We start from the raw sequence: 21,090 nt of genomic DNA, 5'->3' as shown, positions 1-21,090 counted from the left end.
TCCAACCAATTGGCCACATTGCTTGAATGCAAAATGTATGTTTACTTAGAGGGCAATTTTATAAATAACTCACCCAAGGCAAGTGCTCACACGGAGATCAGAAGAAGTGACAGACTCTCAAGGTCTCTCTGAAGAACTTTAGTATGATTTATGAGACGTAGGAGAAACTGGCACAGGATTGTTCCGCATGGTGAGCTTGAATCAAAGAATATACTATGCTCTATGACCAAAGCAGAATTGCAATAGTTCAAAAGAAACATGAAATCTGCAAATTTAGAGACATCTCTATTCCAAATGTTCATATGCACCATTTGTACCTGAACTGTGATAAAGCCTTCCAAGCTCACATTGTTCTGATCAGCCATGGTCTAACACACTATGCATTGACCCCACCATAGTGATATCATTTTGCTACAAAGGACAACCAACATTTGCAGATCTAATTAAAAGGCTTTTTAAATGGAAAGGAAGAATTGAAGGGAAATGCTAGATACTGTAGTGAGAAGCTATAATGTAGAAACATTAGTAGTTTAGACACCCAGGAATTCATATAAGACCAAATTCAAGAAGAAAGTAATAAAATTTGTGGCCTCAATTGTATATGCACAAATACACAGAATACAAGTAAGATGCAAGACTGTATAGCAAGGAGGCAAATTTGACCTAATACAACCCAGTCAAATTAAGCAAGTTGAGATTTATGGCTATTTTTTTCCCCCAACAGCTCTATTTCCTTAAGTGTCTTTCTTTCTCTCTAAATAATTTTTAATCTATTGTTAGCTATTGGCAGACTGATCTCCTTCTTAGATAGCTATACTTGCCATAATAATATTTATTCTTTAAGGTCTCCTTAATTACTTGAGAAACCCTAATATAGTCCAGACACATCCAAGCTGCTATACCCTCCAATTTAATAGCCATGTATTCAGCTTCTATAGTAACTTTTCTGATCCTTGCATTATCTAGAAACTTTTTTCATTCCCCTCAAGGGTTGTATAGAACTTTAGAGAAAGGGTATTCAGTGTCCTTAAGTATTTATGCTCGGTAACAGATGGGTTATCTATTTTCAATCGCAACACATTAAATGCAAGCTTTTATAGAGGTCATCTCCCACTGTCATATCTCATATTTCTTCCTTCTTGTTTCATCTAACATATACAAACCAGGATTCAAATTTCTCCTCTCCTGCTAAGTGTTAGTATCTGTTAAATGACAACTTATTAGATCTACTCAAGGATCTAAGAACCTGTCAAGGATTGTACCATACCCAGTGCTAGAGAAACATATTTCCCCCTTTAATAAAGTCCTGCTTTGGAAATTGCTTTTAAAAGTCACCATATGTAATAGAAGGCTTTAAGATTACGTTCCATGTGCATCTACCCCCTTCACTTTCAGATAACTAGAAAATTTGGAAGATTCTACTGCTTCAGAACATTCATATAGGGCAATATTCTTATCATAGTGGTATAATTTAAAACTGGAAAGGTCCTTAGAAACCATCTAGTCCTATCCATTTAACGTATAGATGAGGAAACAAACTCAGAGTTTAAATGCTAGGGGTGGGCCTTGACCAGTTCCTCTCTCTTTAAATTCATAACCTTCAACTATGCTATATTTAAAAAAAAAAAAAACAACCCTTACTTTCTGTCTTAGAATCAAGACTGTACTGGTTCCAAAGCAGAAGAGTGGTAGGAGGTAGGTAATGAGAGTTAATTGACTCGCCTAAGGTTACATGGCCAGGAAGTATGTAAGAACAGATTTGAACCCAAGACCTTCCATCTATAGGTCTCTCAATCCACTGAACCACCTAGCTGCTCCCTACACTTTACATTATCCTTTTTCCTGAATTTCTTACCCAAAGACTCCAAATATGCAGACTCCCTTGAGTCATATCTATAAGGATAATATTAGAAAATAAGTATTATTTTATTAGTTTAGGGATAAGAAGTAAAGTGGCTGGCTTGAGAAAGAACTGGAGTTTGAAGCAGAACTGAGAGAGCATGTTAATTTCGGATGTGACAGTTATAACCGTTTTTCTATGTCAATTACTCTCTCTGGCAGCTGGGAGATGCTCTCTGGCAGATGGCAGACACACACACTCAAGAGACTCTCTCTCAGGGCTGGAGGAGGTAACATCTTTGCATCTCTCTCTGAGGAAAAGATCTGAAGGAACTCAGTGTTTTCCTTTCCCAACTTGAGAAACACTATTGAATATCTTTTGTGGTTTTATAGATTGTTTAATTCTGAGAAGACCAAAGAAAAAAAGTCTGTTAAGTCTCAGAATCCTAATTTGATTCTTGTTGAAACACAACCAGTTAGCCTTTGCTATTTTATAATTTGAAGGAGACATTAAGGATAATAGTGATAGTTTTTATTTAGATAGTATAAATTTGGGTTAGTCAGATCAGGGAGGTAGCCTGTGAAACACAGGAGAAGCAGTTCCTTGTAGAATCTGGGAGTTTATTTGAGTGGATTTAGAATTCCTTACAATTAGAAATCCTTTATTTATCCTTATATATTTCAATAAATATTTTATGTTTATAGTAAGAGTCTCTTTAGCATCCTCGCTCCTGGCCCTGAAAGGATGTTCACATATGAGCTTCACTTCATCAATGAGGATACTTTTAATTACATCTATCAAAAGTATCCGAACAGTTTTGGAATACTTTTTCTATCTATATTCATATAGCTTGCTATTTTTTTTAATTTTTACATATCACAGGTAAGAGTTACTTCTAAAAGTCAACTACATTTTGCTTTGCATCAGTTTGAATTCATCCCAGGACACCAATTTCCTAAACAATTTCCTTATTAGTTGCTTACGAAACTGATAGAATTGTGAGGTATGCACACAGCAAATGCATAAAGCCTCCTGCTAATGAGACCCAAAGTCTTAGCATTTGAAAGATACTCCCCTAAGTTTATTCATTGAAAATGGAAAAGATCTATATGTTTCAAGCAAAGGCACCAGATGAGCCACCAAAATATAATCTTTATATCAGACTCTTCGGTTCAATAATTACTAAGCAAATACTATGTATAAATCACTATAAATAAACCAAAGAGCCTCAGCACAACTTTTTCATTCTCAAGTTTCAGTCTCTTTTCTGAAAAGCACAAGCCTGACCATGTCACTCTCTCTTGCTTTAAAGATAAGCTAAAAAACTCAGCTTTACATTTAAAATCCTTCATATTATGGCTCTGTATTAGTTAAGTAACAAGCATCTATGTATTGCCCTCTCTATCATTTCAATTCTCACTTATCTTCATTCTCTACCCATTTCCTCCTGACTGCTTTCCTATTGCCTACAATATGCCATGTTTTCTCCCATTCTCAAAAAAAAATATGAGTAAATTGCCTACTAATAGACAGTTCCTTTACTAAAATTTCTAAAGTCATTTTCTGCTATGGGTATGGCCACAGGTACATATGTGGATCATTTGCAGAGATGAAAATCAAACATTGACCCAAGAAACCTGAAAAGATGCATGAAGGATAGTTAAGAGGGAAAGAATGAATTCCATTTTGGATAAGTTGAAGTTCATGAGACATGCAGGTGGTAATGTCCAACAATCTCTTGATTATTTGGGACCGGCACTTATTGAATAAATGAGAAAGCAGAGGGTAGGGGATTCTTTTACTTCCTAATGTAGTTCCACTTTAGAATTAAAACTAATTGGTCAGAAGTTTTTCCTTACATTCAGCCTAGATCTCTTTGCCACTTCTACTCATAGCTTCTAGCTCTCTAGGGCCAAGCAAGTGAACAGATCAGATCTAGATCTAGTCTTTCTTCCACATGGCAGCCCTTCCAATACAATTCATCTTCCACATAGCCACAAAATAATTTTCCTGAAGCACAAGTCTGACCACATCAATTCCTTCTTGTCTCAAGGATGAGTTATAAACTCATCAACTTGGCTTTTCAACATCTTCATAGAGTGGCTCCAGTCTATTAGTTAAGCAACAAGCTTCTACTAATTGTCCCTTATATCATTCACTTATCTTTAATCCCTGACTCCTGAATACTTCCCTATTGCCTATAAACATGCCTATGTTTCCTCTATTCTTAAAAAAAAGAAACCCAACAACCTATTTATCCCTGATAGCTATTATGCCATTTTTCTTCTCCCTTTTGTGTTTAAACTCTGTGGTTTTCTATAATTGATGCCTCTTTTTTCTTCTGACTCAACTCACTATATAGTCTGTCCTCTGATTGCATCATTCATCCCACACTGCTCTAAAGTTAACATGCTTCAAGATGACAGTAAATCCTAGAGCTTAGAGAGTTATGGATAAATTGCCAACTAGTATAGAGAGCTACCTTTCTGAAGTAATTTTCTGCTGCGGGTATGGCCATAGGTAGATCTGCACAGATGACAATTTAATCCATTGGAGCTGATGAAATCACCATGATGGAGAATACAAGAGCAGATAATAAGGACTATGCCTTGAGATGTGCCCAAAGCTCAAGGGGAATATGTAGATGAACCAGTAAAAGTCTGAGAAATAGTCAAAGAACAGTGTCATGAAAGAGATTTATATCAGCCCACATTAGGTACACTTAGTAATTAAACTTGGTCAGAAATGCAGACTGTGTGTTTGTGTGTGGTCTTTTTTTTTTCCAAATCTGATTAAGAGAATTTAAAGGAGAATGTAAGGTGAGAGAAAACTGCCTCATATCTATCATGCCACTGGAGAGTAGCTGGTACCACATAGGAAGAATCAGAACAACAATTACCACAAGCATTTATTAAGTATTTGCTATTTGAGGTGGATTTCTAACCCTATGGCAGAAGGTAGAGACAAAAAGACAGAAAGAAAATTAATGCTTGTCAACTAGCAACTTACATTCTATTAGGAGGGAAACAAAGAATATCCAAATAAGTTAATACAAAGTAATTTGAGGAGTTTGAAAGCAATAATATCTAAAAGAATAAGGGAGCAAGTAGGAGGCTCAATATAGAGATGTGAGGTCCTGAGTTCAAATTTGACCTTAGACACTTCCTAGCTATGTAGCCCTGGCCGACTCTATTGCCTAGCCCTCACCACTTTTCTATGTTGGAACCAATAAATAGCATTGATTCTAAGATGGAAGATAAGGGTTTAATAAATAAAAGAACTAGAAAAGATTTCCCTTAGTAGGAGGTTCTGTAGTTGAGCCTTGAAAGAAGTTATAGATTCAAAGGTAAGGAGGGGAATATGGCATGTATTAGGCACTTTAAAATGCTTGCTGAATGATGAATTAGGACTCTTTAATACTTTCTTATAGTTTTCCTCCACTTTCCTCAGTCACTGCCTTTTTAACCCAGTCTTCCTTGCCACAGGTCTTGAAAGCCAGCCCATCCACACTTCCCTATTCTAACATCACCATCCACTGCAGATAACATGTGGGTAAAGACAACTACAACCCTCATGATGCAGAGAACAGGCATCAGGAACCCCAACTTAGCCCTATCCAAATGTCCTACTTACAGGAGAAAGAGGGGCTGCAACAGTTCAACAACTTGTCAGCAATGTACAAAGACAAAACATGGAACCTGGAAAGTAAGAGCAACTGCTAAAACTCATGGGGATCAAGGTGCTCAATGAGGTCTACCTCAAGGGATGCCTTGGAATACATGGCCAGAAGAGGGCTAAGCACAGATCAACTTCAGCAGGTTAAAAACCGAACATGATCAGCTGTTGCTTAATTATGACAAGAAAGAATCTGATCTCAATGGTGCCTAAATTAATATTAGAGAGTATGATCATATCACTGAATTCCAGAGATTGCTTTGGCCATAGCACTTAGTGACAAGATTTGGAGGACTTGAGGAATCAAACTATGGCTAGAAGCTTCTAAGAAACAGTTAGATGAAACCTTACTCAAAATAAATTTGAGAATAATTGTCAAAGCCCCCCTGAAGATTTGGAGTTTCAAAAAAGACCTTATGAAGTCAGTGAAACCAACTCAGTAGGAGTAGATTCTGGGTATCAGTTAAGCCAGTACAAGTTGGCTCAAATACTCCATGAGATGAGAAAGCAGTAAAAGGACAAATGAAGTTGTACAAAATGGATCTAGAACAGACTAATCTTGCTTAACTTGAGAACTCTAGGTCTTCAAAGATGACTACATCCACTGTCAGTGATTCCAGGGGAAGAACTGATCTGATAGAAAGTCCTGTGAAGATTGAAAGTCTTTCCTCCCAGATTTCTTTAAAAAAAAAAAGTCTTCAGCATGCTTGGATAGGGAGCAAGCACCACAGGATTTGCTTGTTAAAGAATAGACAATTCTCCAAGAGTGCTGCCCAATAAAGTAACAAGAATTAAATGCAACAGTTAAATGTTTGTGAACTTCTTGATGTAAAGTTAGGGCTAGACAAGGAAATCAGTACATGCAGAAAACTGTTAGAGGATGAGGAAGAAAGACTGAAGCTTTCTGTAATCCTTTCTTCTTGAGTAACAGCATCAAGAACACTTTCCATCCAAAGTGGATGTGCAGCTAAAAAGAAAGATGAAGAGAGCTGACATAGAAATCAGAAGTTGTAGCATCATCTCCCCAAACACTGGAAGTGTTTGTATTAAAAAGATAGTTGATGGAAATTTTATCCATTTAAAGAATATATCTTACAAGAATCAATCAATGGGAGTCTGGGAGATGATCAGAAAAATAAGATACCTGTGTGCAAGTCAGGGTCACACTTTAGGCTGCAAATGTTGGAGTCACTGAATCTTCTCCCATTGGCCTCATTTGGAGAACCAGAACTCTTGGGGTACTAGTGAAGATGTAAAGATTATAGTAAAAAAATTCTCAGTGAGAGGAGGTTGCTCAAAGAAATCATGTCTTCAAAACAACTTTACATGAGAGGAGGAAGATAAAAAGAAGGAAGTTGAAGCAGTTGGGAAAAAGAATATCTCATCTACAGGGAGATCCAAGGAACATTCAAGAAAACCTGGGAAATTATGTGAACTGTTAGAATCAGTTCTTTCTCAAATTAGGAAATTATAGTAATACTAATATACATATCTCAGAATCTGCTCAGAAGCACAAAATATTTTTATATTTCCTTTATGTGAATTTATAAGCTATAAATCTAATCTTAATTTCCTTTCATGACACTGAAAAGTTTTATAAATCATACCTGCAACTTTTGTAAGATGTGAATTATTGATGACATGTTTTTTTAAAATATCAAGCTTTTCTGCCATTTTCATGTTATGAATTTTTCTTTTTTTAAAATAAAGTCTTTGTGACTAGGAGAAATATAATGACTCTGTGTTTGGGGGTTATTTGAAGATTGCTCCATCTAGTCCAGCATTGGCTAAAATTTTCAAGATTGTGTGCCCAGACTGCAATTTCAAGCTGCCTGTTCTCTGCCTTCCTCTTTACATCTCTTTTCTTAACTGCTCTTAAAGCTATCCCATTATCTCCACTCAATTCTAGGGTCAATTCGGGTTCCTGGGAATAGCCTCTCAATTGGCCTACCTGTCACAAGTCTTCCATTCTTAAAAGACACACTTACCTTTCCATGGTAAACTAAATAGAAAAAAAGCATCCCTCTAGCTTTTTTTAAACTCCTTCTCTAGGAAAAAGACTAACCTGTTTTTGACACATATGTAGCTCCTTCCTGGTATTGGCAGAAATACTAATATATCACCCATTCTGTGCAGGCCACTGCAAAATTCTCATTTGACTTCATGCTTGATTGAAGCAAGATATGGAATCCCTTTTCCTCTCATTTATAGTTCTCTTGGCTCACTTTTATGGCTAACTGCCCAAGGCAAAATATCTATTTGTCACACCTGCTTGCTTACTTTAAAAGGGGCTCCTAACCTATGCTTAATTTATTTGTAAGTTGGTTTCCCGCCTTTCTAACAATAGGGTTCAGCTGTGAAGCACTGTCTCTTCAGCTGTTTTTAATCAACAATTAGCCTATTCCTTACAAACAGAATCCTGAACAGCTCTATTTAATTAGCTGCCATTCCCCCACCTCCTGCATTTTGTAATACTGCTTCACTATATGCTTATGTTCCTTCTCTGCTCAGAACTTATCTATGGTTCCCTATTACTTACTGAAAAGAGTTCAGATTCCTTTTCCTGGTATCAAGGCCCTATACTTTGGCATTACACTACCTTTCTATCCCCTAATCTGATACTTTTCCTATTGTGATATTATCACATTAAGAAAGGCAAGAAATACTTAGTAGGGATGACCCATAGGAAGGCAGCTAGGTGGTACAATGGCTAGAGTACCTGGCCTGCATTCAAGAAGAATCATCTACCCAAGTTCAAATCTTGTCTCAGATACTTATTAGCTCTGTGACCTTAGGGAAGTAATTTAACTCTGCCTCAGTTCTTCATCTGAAAAAGGAAATGGCAAACTACTCCAGTATCTTTGCCAAGAAAACTCAAAATGGAGTCTTGAAGAGTTGAACTTATTGAATAACAATATACTTTTAGAACCCAACATTCCTGGGAGGCAGGAATGCATCAACTATAGTTAACAGCACCCTGGAATGGGCACGACTTACAGTAATCCTCTGAGACAGCCTTTAGGCAGCTTATAAAGGTAATAAGAAAGGAAGGCCCTTGCCTGTTGTTTCTAACTTAAGAAAAAAACAAAACAAAACATTATTTTTTTTCATTTCTTTACCCTGAATCCCACTTCCTTCCCCACCTAAATAAAAAAAGAAAAGTCAATATATTACTATTAATATGCATAGTCAAGCAAAGTAAAATCCTATATTTGCCACATGGAAAAATATCTCATTCTGGCACCCAAGTCTCACACCTCTAGGAGAATATATACAGTGCATTTTATCTGTAGTTGGTGATTGAACTGATATGAGTTCTTAAGTCTTTCAATGCTGTTTGTCTTTAATGTTGTGATTCTATAAATTTTTTTATGATTTTTCTCATTTCACTATGCATCTATTCACACAATTTCCTCCAGGTTTCTCTGAGAACAATTCTCTCATCATTTCTTATATGATAGTAGCATTCCAGTACTTTTATAGACCACTTTTTGTTCAACCATTCCCCAGTTGATGAGTACTTCTTTAGTTTCCAATTTTTTGCTTCCATAAAAAGAACTGCTATAAATATTTGTGTACATATGCATTCTTTTTGTTTTTCTTTAATTTCTTTGGGGGTATTATAGGCCTAATAGTGGTATCATTGGGTCAAAGAGTATATATAACATTTAGTGACTTTAGGGTGCAGTACACTGTTACTTTCTAGAATAACTAGGTCAATTTACAATTCTACTTGCAGTACATTAATATATGTTTTGTGTAGACCCTATAACATTTATTTTTTGATTACTTTTGACAATCTGATGAGCTATTTTTTTATATTCTGTCTTAAATCAATACTGTGTATTGGTTCTAAGGCAAAAAGTGGTAAGGGATAGGCAATGGGGGTTAAATGACTTGTCCAGGGTCACACAGCTAAGTGTCTGAGGTCAGATTTGAACCTAGGACCTCTCATCTCTAGGCCTGGCTCTCAATCCACTGAGCTACACAGCTTCCCCCTGATGAGCTATTTTCATTTGTATTTCTATAATTACTATCTGAAGTTTTTTTTTTTATATATGGCTGTTGATAATTTAGCTTTTATTTTAAATTGCCTGTTCATATACTTTGACCATTTATCAATTAGTGAATGGCTCTTTTTCTTTTTTTTAAACAATATTTTATTTGGTCATTTCAAAACATTATTCATTGGAAACAAAGATAATTTTCTTTTCCTCCCCCCCTCCCCATAGCTGACGTGCAATTCCACTGGGTTTCACATGTGTTCTTGATTTGAACCCATTTCCATGTTGTTGGTATCTGCATTAGAGTGTTCATTTAGAGTCTCTCCTCAGACATGTCCCCTCAACCCCTGTAGTCAAGCAGTTGCTTTTCCTCAGTGTTTTTACTCCCACAGTTTGTCCTCTGCTTGTGGATAGTTTTTTTTTTCCCCTAGATCCCTGCAGATTGTTCAGGGACATTGCATTGCCACTAATGGAGAATTCCATTACATTCGATTGTACCACAGTGTCTCAGTCTCTGTGTACAATGTTTTCCTGGTTCTGCTCCTCTCGCTCTGCATCACTTCCTGGAGGTTGTTCCAGTCTCCATGGAATTCCTCCACTTTATTATTCCTTTGAGCACAATAGTATTCCATCACCAACATATACCACAATTTGTTCAGCCATTCTCCAATTGCAGGGCATCCCCTCATTTTCCAATTTTTGGCCACCACAAAGAGTGCAACTATGAATATTTTTGTACATGTCTTTTCCCTTATTATCTCTTTGGGGTACAAACCTAGCAGTGCTATGGCTGGATCAAAGGGCAGACAGTCTTTTATCGCACTTTGGGCATAGTTCCAAATTGCCCTCCAGAATGGTTGGATCAATTCACAACCCCACCAACAATGAATTAATGTCCCTACTTTGCCACATCCCCTCCAGCATTCACTACTTCCCTTTGCTGTCATGTTAGCCAATCTGCTAGGTGTGAGGTGATACCTCAGAGTTCTTTTGATTTGCATCTCTCTGATTATAAGAGATTTGGGACACTTATTCATGTGCTTATTAATAGTTTTGATTTCTCTATCTGAGAACTGCCTATTCATGTCCCTTGCCCATTTATCAATTGGAGAATGGCTTGATTTTTTGTATAATTGATTTAGCTCTTTGTAAATTTGAGTAATTAAACTTTTGTCAGAGGTTTTTTTTTTGTTTTTTTTTTTTAACCCTTACCTTCCATCTTGGAGTAGATACTGTGTATTAGCTCCAAGGCAGAAAAATGGTAAGGGCTAGGCAATGGGAGTCAAGTGACTTGCCCAGGGTCACACAGCTGGGAAGTGTCTGAGGCCAGATTTGAACCTAGGATCTCCCATCTCTAGGCCTGGCTCTCAATCCACTGAGCTACCCAGCTGCCCCTTGTCAGAGGTTTTTATGAAGATTGTTTCCCAATTTGTTGCTTCTCTTCTGATTTTAGTTACATTGGTTTTGTTTGTACAAAACCTTTTTAATTTGATGTAGTCAAAATTATTTCTTTTACATTTTGTGACTCTTTTTATGTCTTGCTTGGTTTTAAAGTATTTCCCTTCCCAAAGGTCTGACATGTATACTATTCTGTGTTTGCCTAATTTACTTATAGTTTCCTTCTTTACATTCAAGTCATTCACCCATTTTGAATTTATCTTGGTGTAGGGTGTGAGGTGTTGATCCAAATCTAATCTCTCCCACACTGTCTTCCAATTTTCCCAGCAGTTTTTATTGAATAGTGGATTTTTGTCCCAAAAGCTGGAATCTTTGGGTTTATCATATACTGTCTTGCTGAGGTCATTTGCCCCAAGTCTATTCCACTGATCCTCCTTTCTGTCTCTTAGCCAGTACCAAATTGTTTTGATGACTGATGCTTTGTAATATAGTTTGAGATCTGGGACTGCAAGGTCCCCTTCCTTTCTATTTTTTTTTTCATTATTTCCCTGGATATCCTTGATCCTTTGTTCTTCCAAATGAACTTTGTTATGGTTTTTTCTAAATCAGTAAAGAATTTTTTTTGGAATTCCAATGGGTATGGCACTAAATAGATAAATAAGTTTGGATAGGATGTTCATTTTTATTATATTGGCTCATCCTACCCATGAGCAGTTAATGTTTTTCCAATAGCTCAGATCTAGTTTTAGTTGTGTGGAAAGTGTTTTGTAGTTGTGTTCATATAGTTCCTGTGTTTGTCTCGGGAGATAGAGTCCTTTGTCTAAGGTGATTTTGAATGGGATTTCTCTTTCTAGTTTTTGCTGCTGAGCTGTGTTGGAAATATATAGAAATGCTGATGACTTATGTGGGTTTATTTTGTATCCTGCAACTTTGCTAAAGTTGTTGATGATTTCAATTAGCTTTTTGGTTGAATCTCTAGGATTCTTTAAGTAGACCATCATGTCATCCACAAAGAGCAATAACTTGGTCTCCTCCTTGCCTATTTTAATGCCTTCAATTCCTTTATCATCTCTAATTGCTACTGCTAGTGTTTCCTAGTACAATGTCAAATAATAGAGGTGATAATGGGCATCCTTGTTTCACTCCTGATCTTATTGGGAATGCATCTAGTTTATCCCCATTGCAGATGATATTAGCTGATGGTTTTAGATATATACTGTTTATTATTTTTAGGAACGACCCTTCTATTCCTATGCTTTCTAGTGTTTTTAATAGGAATGGGTGTTGTATTTTATCAAAGGCTTTTTCTGCATCTATTGAAATAACCATGTGATTTTTGTTGGTTTGCTTGTTGATATGATCAGTTATGTGGATGGTTTTCCTAATGTTGAACCAGCCCTGCATCCCTGGTATAAATCCTACTTGATCATGGTGGATGACCCTTCTGATCATTTGCTTGAGTCCTTTTGCTAGTATCCTATTTAAGATTTTTGCATCTATATTCATTAGGGAAATTGGTCTATAATTTTCTTCCTCTGTTTTTGACCTGCCTGGTTTTGGAATCAGTACCATATTTGTGTCATAAAAGGAGTTTGGTAGAACTCCCTCTTTGCTTATTATGTCAAATAGTTTGTATAGTATTGGGATTAACTGTTCTTTGAATGTTTGATAGAATTCACTTGTGAATCCATCTGGCCCTAGGGATTTTTTCTTAGGGAGTTCTTTGATGGCCTGTTGAATTTCATCTTCTCATATGGGATTATTTAAGAATTCTATTTCTTCTGTTAGTCTAGGCAGTTTGTATTTTTGTATATATTCATCCATATCACCTAGATTGGTATATATATTGCCATATAATTGGGCAAAGTAATTTTGAATGATTGCCTTAATTTACTCTTTATTGGAGGTGATGTCCCCCTTTTCATCTTTGATGCTGTTAATTTTCTTTTCTTCTTTCCTTTTTTAAATTAGATTGACCAGTACTTTGTCTATTTTGATTTTTCAAAGTACCAGCTTCTAGTCCTATTTATTAGTTTAATAGTTCTATCACTTTTGATTTTATTAATTTCTCTTAATTTTTAGGATCCCTAGTTTGGTTTTCTTCTGGGGGTTTTTAATTTGTTTGCTTTCAAGTTTTGTTTTTTTTTTGCATTTCCAATTCATTGATCTCTACCCTCCCTAGTTTGTTAATATATGCACTCAGGGATATGAATACCTCTGATTACTGCTTTGGCTGCATCCCAAAAGGTTTGAAAGGATGTCTCACCATTGTCATTTACCCTGATGAAATTATTGTTTCTATGATTTGTTCTCTAACCAATTTTGGAGTATCATATTATTTAATTTCTAATTAATTTTTTATTTGGTTTTCCATGTGCCCTTACTGATCATTATTTTGTCTTGTGATCTGAAAAGTCTGCATTTATTATTTCTGATTTTCTGCATTTGTATGCCATGTTTCTGTTACCTAGTGTATGATCAATCTTTGTGAATGTGTCATGTGCTGAGGTGTATTCCTTTTTGTCCCTATTTATTTTTCTCTATATGTCTATTAACTCTAATTTTTCTAAGATTTCATTCACGTCTTTTACCTCTTATTGTTTGATTTGATTCATCTAAATTTGATAGTGGTTGGTTCAAATCTCCCACTAATATGGTTTTACTGTCTATTTCTTCCTTCAGTTTCCCTAGTTTCTCCATTAGAAATTTGGGTCCTATACTATTTGGTGCATACATGTTGATTAGTGATATTTCCTCATTATCTAAAGTCCCTTTTAACAAAATATAATTAGCTTCCCTATCCCTTTTAGTCAGGTCTATTTTTGCTTTGGCTTTGTCAGATATCATGATTGCAATTCCTGCCTTCTTTCTATCACTTGAGGCCCAGAAGATCTTACTCCATCCTTTAATTCTGACCTTGTGAGTGTCTACCTACCTCATGTGTGTTTCTTGAAGACAACATATGATAGGGTTTTGGATTCTAATCCATTCTGCTATTTGTCTACGTTTTATGGGTGAGTTCATCCCATTCACGTTCAAAGTTATGATTGTCACTTGTGGACTCCCTGGAATTTTGATATCCTCCCCTAATTCTGACTTCTTTTTTAGCTATAACCTTTTAAGCCAGTGATTTACTTTAAATCAGTCCCCTTAGTCCCCTCCCTTGATGTTTCCCTTTCTATCCCTCCCTTTTTGCTCCCTCCCCACCCCTCTCCTTCCCTCCCTTTTTGTGTTCCCTCCCCACCTATCCCCCTTGGTTTTCCCTTCTCCCTACCCCTGTTGGAAAAGGTAGAATTCAAGATCCCAATGGATCTGGATGCTCTTCTCTCTCAGGGTTGATTTCACTGAGAGTAAGGTTTAAGTAAAAACTCTCTTCCTCTCCTTCTTATAGTTTTCTTCCCCTCCCCTTCCCATGTGTATCTTTGTGAGAGAAAGATTATTCTATTTAGTTTTTTCCCCCTATTTATTGGAGTATATCTTAGTATCATCAATGATTCCCCCTTCCCTTTTCCTTTCTATCCCCCCCTTTCTCCATATCATCTTGATGCCCCAAATGTTCCCTATGCGTGATTCTTCTTACTACTCTAATGATGCATATAATTTTTGAGAGTTACACATTACATTTTCCAAGGCTTTAGTCCCAGGCAAATTGTCCATTCTCTGCAGCTGCTCTGTCTTCCCGGGGAAGCCCAGGGTCTACCCTCCCCTGCCTGCTGGTGTTTCGGGTGTTTCAGGTATTACTGCTCAGTTCCCTCCAGTTGCTTCTCCGCTGCCTTACTTCCACACTGTGAGCCTGGCACAGCACAGTCCACAAGGTACCTCAGTGCCTTTGCTGGCCCTGAGGTTTCTGTTCTTTCAGAAGACCCTGCACTCTAAGGGGGGAGGGGTCCTGGCCTCCCTGAGTTCTGAGGGCTCCTGATGGGATTAAGTCCAGCTGGTTTGGGCTGGATGAGCCCTGAAGTAAAAAAAAAACCTCCTCTGCAGTCTATGTTGGGTGCCCTGACACTGGCCCAGGTTACTTTCAAGGTACGCCCTTCGCCCTTTGGAGCAACCCCTTTGCTGGCCCTGAGGTTTCTGTCTTTTCAGAAGCTCTGAGGGCTCCTGATGGGATTAGGTTCAGCTGGTGCCCTGAAGCTGGAACCTCCTGTGAGACTCAGATGGAAGGACCCAGCCAGAGAGCTACAGGCTTCCCCCGTCTCTCTCTGTTTCCCTGCCATCTGTGTTGGGAGCCCCTGAGACTGGCTCAGGTTGCTTTCAAGATGTGCCCTTCAGAATAGCCGGCCCTGAGGCCCTTTTGCCGGCCCTGAGGTTCCCGCTGCTGCCACCCTCTGTGTTGGGGGGATGGGTCCTGGACCTTCCTTCTGCCTTCCCCTTAGATCCGAGTGATCTAGGATTCTGGCTTTTGGGTGGCGTACCTTTTGATCCGAATCCAGAAGGAGGGTTCCCTGGATCTCTCCTGTTGTTCAGTTTGAATTTTGGTGCCCTAGGAGCATTCAGTTTGTGATTGGTAAGGAAAGGTTTTCAGAGGTCTGAACTTTTGCCGCCTTTAAGCCGCCATCTTGACCAGAAGTCAAATGGCTCTTATTCTTACAAATTTGACTCAGTTCCTTATATATTTCAGAAATGAGACCTTTATAAGAGAAACTTGCAAAAATGTTTCCCACTCCCCTGCTGATTAGTTTCCCTCTAATTTAATTTTATTGATTTTGTTTTCTTAAAAATTCTAATTGTATTTTACATAGTAAAAGTTCCTCTGTTAGAAGAAGGCAAACAAGAGGAAAAGATTCCCTGTCATGGCAAAGCTATCCACTTATAGGAAGTATGTTTGCTCAATTGGCTTCCTCTGCAAACGTATGTTTGTGCTCTCCTATATTATCAATGTTATAGATTTGACTTATATGAAAGTGCTGTCTGAGGTTGTAAGTATCCTGAATTTTTGCAATATTCCCTTATGAAGTAAATCTGAAGCCTAAAAAATGAATCAATTAATGCACATAACTGGAAGTTTTACCAAAATGTGTTATACTTTGTGGTCCCTACTGAAGCACTTATAGATGCTCTCTGAAAGAGCATTTGAGCTGGTTTTTAAAGTATTAGGAATTCAAAAGGAAAAGAGGAAAAGAGAAATTACTCTAGTTATAGGGAACATCAAAAATTAAGTAACAGAAGTATTTATGGTCATAGACTGGGAAGTAATCCATTTTGGCTGAAGTTGTAGAATATGTAACATAGGTCAATATGAAGTAGAGATGATGGCACCAATTGTGGAAAGCTTTGAATGTCTATTAAAGCATAGGCAAGAGATGGTGAAGAGAGTAACTTCACAGAGCAAATAGTCTGAACTTTAATTGGACATCTTGTGGTTTTGAAAAAGCAAAGATTTGAAGAGTTCACAATTTGTCTGTGGCCTACAAGGTAGGATTTGCTTACTCTGATAATAAGCAGTAGGGCTGATTTGCCCAGTGGTAACAGCAGAAGCAGATATATGACTTTGATATATTTGTCCTGTGTTGCTTCATAGTATCAACAGCTGAAAAAATGGAAAAATACCTAGGAAGATTTATAGTGAAGAGGATCAAGAGCAAAATAACTGAATGATACTACTGACTATAATTATGAACTGCTGGAACCTGTCTTTGTTCACTAATATGTTTAGGGGTTGTATCAGGTGTTCAGGGAGGTCTAGCACCTCTGGTGTGAGGGCTTGCTGAATCCTTTTCAGGGCCGTTTATCCATCATTGGTGTCCACTTTTCACCCAAATCTCTTCTGTGGCTCCAAGCAACTGTGTCTTGTACAACTGTCTGAGCAGAAGGGCTATATCAGGTTGAGGATAACTGACAGCTTTCAAACTTGAGCGAATTAGGGAGAAGTCTATCCAAAACATGTTTAGACTTTCTTCAGTAGACTAGGTAGAACAATTTGTTCCAATGGCTACAAAGACAACTAAAGCAGGTACTATGGAGAACTTAAAGCTTGGTCAGACATCGGAGACACTGCTCATGCTTTCTTGACTTATGCATCAATCTATAGCTGGGCTGAGCCAAACAAGTCTCTTCCTAAACTCAACTAATGCTACTCCTAGCTTTGGTGGTTTCTACTGCTCACTCTAGTTGAATGAATATAGATGGATATTCTAACCTTTCAAATGTCACAAGGTTTCATTCAGGTCCATTTTATCTTTGGATACTTATTCACTTATGATCAGGAAAGTGTCTATATACAACAGAAATAGGCACCATGCCCTCAAAGGCACATGAAAGCCAGAAAGGAACAAGAGGCAGGTGAAATCACTGTCCATCCCCTTCCCTTTAACCCCTTCCACCCAACTGGAGATTCAGTTCTTCATTCAAATATAGTCTGGGAAGAAGGGGAGTGGGGAAAGGGAGGAAGGAGGGAACTGGATAATGGTGTATTGATGTTTTTTGATATTGATATTTGATATTGATAATTCAGTTCAAGTTCCTTAATCAGCCTTTTAGGTCTAAAGCCAATTAGAAAACTCTTCAGTGCTACAGAGAATGAGGTCTTTAATCTGCCATGGCTAGAAATAAAATTCACTAGTTTTCTGTATTGAATTCAGGCAATCTCTCCAGATTGAAACTAGTTAGGGAACATTGCACATGCTCTAAGGTCTGGACTCTCACTGGTTAGTCTTTTATTATACATACACTCTTTATTCTAGGAAAATTAGAGTTTTGTCTAAGGAAAGAAAAAACTAAAATGTGCCTTAGCAGTTTCTTTCTCTCAGCTTAAAATTCTCCTCCTAACACACCCATACCACTGAATTGTTCTCCATCCTTTAAAAAACAATTTAAGTTTCCACTTCTCTGTGAAATCTTCCATAATCCTCCCAACTGATAATTATCTTTCATAGGATCATATATTTAGAGACAGATGGGACCTCAGAGACTATCTAATCCAAACACTTCCTTTTACAGATGAGAAAACTAAGGTTTGGAGAAGGGAAATGGCTTGCTCACAGTTTCCCCCTCATTTAGTGGTTTGTATTTTCTCATGCATTTATAATATCTAATTTTGCATTATAGGTATCACTATGCTTTATATCCTCCATTAGATTAAAAAAATTAAACCTTTGGGGGCAGTTGGGTGGTTCAGTGGTTTGAAAGCTAGGCCTAGAGACAGAAGGTCCTAGGTTAAAATCTGGCCTCAGATACTTCCTAGCTATGTGACCCTGGACAAGTCACTTGACTCCCATTGCCTAGTCCTTACTGCTCTTCTACCTTAGAACCAATACACAGTATTGATTCTAAGACAGAAGGTATGGGTTAAGTGACTTGCCCAAATAGTTAGAAAGTGTAGGAGGACATATTTGAACCCAGGCCCTCCTGACTCTAGACCTGTCTATCTCTTCACTGTGCCACCTAGCTGCCCCTTCCATTGGACTTTAAGTTCCAAAAGGGTAGGGATTGTATTTTGTCTTAGCTTTGGATCTCATCAAGTGTCCTTTGAAAGATTTATGTTCCCTATAAAATACTCACAAGTGGCTATAAGAAAATTGTTGGACTTCCCTGTTTTCTGCCTTTATATGAGCCTAAAATGTATTTCTGTTTGGCTTTAACCTTGGACTTGCTGTCTTTATGATTAAAGTAAATCAGACTAAAGAAGCATTTCCCTTTTCCTCAGACTTTTGTCCCTTTCTTCTTTATATGGCAATTTTCTGTAGTGCTAGCTGATTGTGGGTAACTGCAATATTGCTGTACCTGTCCTGCATGCTTGTAGGATATAAGCTACCTTGATTGGACCTTGATGGTGAATCAAGGACCTGTTATGATTTTAATTTATAATTATATTTATACACATATGCTTTTAATATATTTTAAATTTAATTTTTCTCTCTCCTCTTGTTTTTGGGAGAATTGATTCATATACCTTATAAGCTAAGCCATGAACCCAGTGTCAATGCTGTTGTTTGCATATACCTTCCTGAGGGGGATTGTGTAATTATCCTAAAAGACCAAAGTCTAAGATCCTTTAAAGTAATTTTAGGAAAAGGAATGATCACCAACACCCTGGACCAGGAAAGCAGATCTTCTGGAGATGCTGTAAGGATGCTTATAGAAATCAAACACTAAATCAGGAGATTCGGAGTGAATTTTTAGATAGAATAAACTGAACTGAGGAGGGGTTGAGCTCTCCATTTATCCTGATTATAAACACTTATGCCAAAGGGAAATGCCCCCAGGTGATTCTTTGTCAATGCACCTATCAATTCTTTTTTTTTTAAAATAATCCTTACCTTCCACCTGAGAATCAATACTATGTATTAGTTCCAAGGCAGAAGAATGGTAAGGGCTAGGCAGTGGGGGTTAAGTGACTTGCCCAGGGTCACACAGCTAGGAAGTATCTGAGGCTTCATTTGAACCCAGGACCTCCTGTCTCTAGGCCTGGCTCTCTATCCACTGGGCCACCCAGCTGCCCCCTCTATAAATTCTTTTTCTTTCTCCCCCTCTCTTTCTTTTATTCCGAAAATGATAGTTACTCCTTCCATGAAATATACCCCATCGTTAAAAAATCTTAAATATATAAATTCCATTTGTGGAATGATTCATTGGGGAGACTGACATGTTAATCTCACTGAGAACTAAGAATGGGGATTCAACATGCTAGTCTCCCAAAGAATCAGAGAGGGGAGATTATGTAAGGTAATATTTAGGGGACTTGGATCCTAAGCACCCTATTGGTGGAACACAGGAGTCACAGATTCATGTGGCATGTCTGATGGCCAAACTCCTGAGTTCCCCATCAGCATGGGCAGCAAGAATCAATATGCTAGAGTCAGTACGATGTCACCACAGTGGGAGGAGCAAGTGGATTTTAAAATGAGTGTGGGGGTGCGGCAGAGGTGGCGGCAAACAGATTAGTAGGAAGAAAGCCTTACTGAATCGAGTTCAGAAGATTCTGGAAAATGTTCAGGTCAGAAAAGCACCAAATATAAGTGATTTTGATCAGTGGGAACCTGAGGCAGTTAACCTTAATTCAGAAGTCAGAAACTTGGATGTTCCCACTATACCACCAAAAGAGAATTTGCCAAGTCTTACCGAACATTCTGCCTCAACAAAGGTTGAAGAGACTATTGAAATTTTGCCTGCTGATACCATTGCCCAAGTAAAACTGAATGGGACAGATTCAGATAAAGGAACAGGAGAGTGCATTTCTGACAAACGAAGTGACAGCCCTAATCCTAATCTGATGGAAAAAGAAACTTCTCCAGAGACATCTTCAGATACCTCACAAGAGACTCAGATTGCCAATGAGATCCCCAAAAGAGGAGAATTAGAGCCCTCCCAGGTTAAGGGAGCCACCTCAGATCCATATATAATGAGCCTTCAAAATCTTATGAAAAAAATCAAAGGAATATGTAGAAAGAGAACAAATTTGACGTAGCATAAGAAATAACTCAAAGAAGTGCATCACTGAGAGCCACTCTGACAAAGAGAATGATGCTGTTACAATGAGAGAGTCTGGAAAAGAAAACACAAGATGTATAAGCAAAAGTTGTGGTTCAATTTCACTTGCTAAGCCAAGCCTTAATAAATAAAACATTCTTCTCCAAAGTGCTACCACCCAGATGAGCAGCATGAATGCTTTAGCTTTAGTGAGCTTCTCCAAAGTGGATCTACCTGTGTGAATGGGCACACCCACTCTTTTAGAATCAGATGAAGATGAAGATTTTAAAGTCACCTCCACTTTTGAGCTTGAAAGTAGCATCAAAAGTTTTACAGGTTCCTATGCCAAGTTACCTAGTCCAGAGCCAAGTGTGAGTCCTAAAATGCATTTGGAGGTGACTTAAGTCTTCATCAACAGGGCACATATTTATAAATAATACAGTAAATGGCTATGAATTGAGTCCTAAAGAAAAGGGAAGGGCCATGGATTTAATCATACAAGATATCAATGGAAAAACAAATATACCTGAGTTTGTGTCAAAATTTCCTATTGATTTAACTGAAGTTTGTTCTAGCAAAGTTCAAGTTCCTATGGTCAGCAAAAATGCTTCTAAACTGGAGATGAAGAATCAGTCTTAGGTAAATCAAATGAAATGAATCAACATTCATTCAATCAATTTGAAAACAGAATCATTCAGGTAACTGGTACAGTGGAGGGTCAAATAGCATCTGATAGGAGAGAGCCACACACACACACACAAAATA

At 37.7% G+C, this 21,090-nt stretch overlaps 2 pseudogenes; both read left to right on the top strand.

Moving 5' to 3' along the window:
• Positions 1–5,858: 5,858 nt before the first annotated feature.
• On the top strand, positions 5,859–6,973 carry LOC100617763 (lamin-B1-like; annotated as a pseudogene).
• A 10,182-nt stretch (positions 6,974–17,155) lies between these two features.
• Positions 17,156–21,069, top strand: LOC130456958 (centriolar coiled-coil protein of 110 kDa-like; annotated as a pseudogene).
• The last annotated feature ends 21 nt before the right edge of the window (positions 21,070–21,090 follow it).

This window comes from Monodelphis domestica, chromosome 2 (assembly GCF_027887165.1).
Source record: "Monodelphis domestica isolate mMonDom1 chromosome 2, mMonDom1.pri, whole genome shotgun sequence".
NCBI lineage: Eukaryota > Metazoa > Chordata > Mammalia > Didelphimorphia > Didelphidae > Monodelphis > Monodelphis domestica.
The sequence above is the reverse complement of the archived record's forward strand: the minus strand, read 5'-3'. Positions and strand labels throughout refer to the sequence as shown.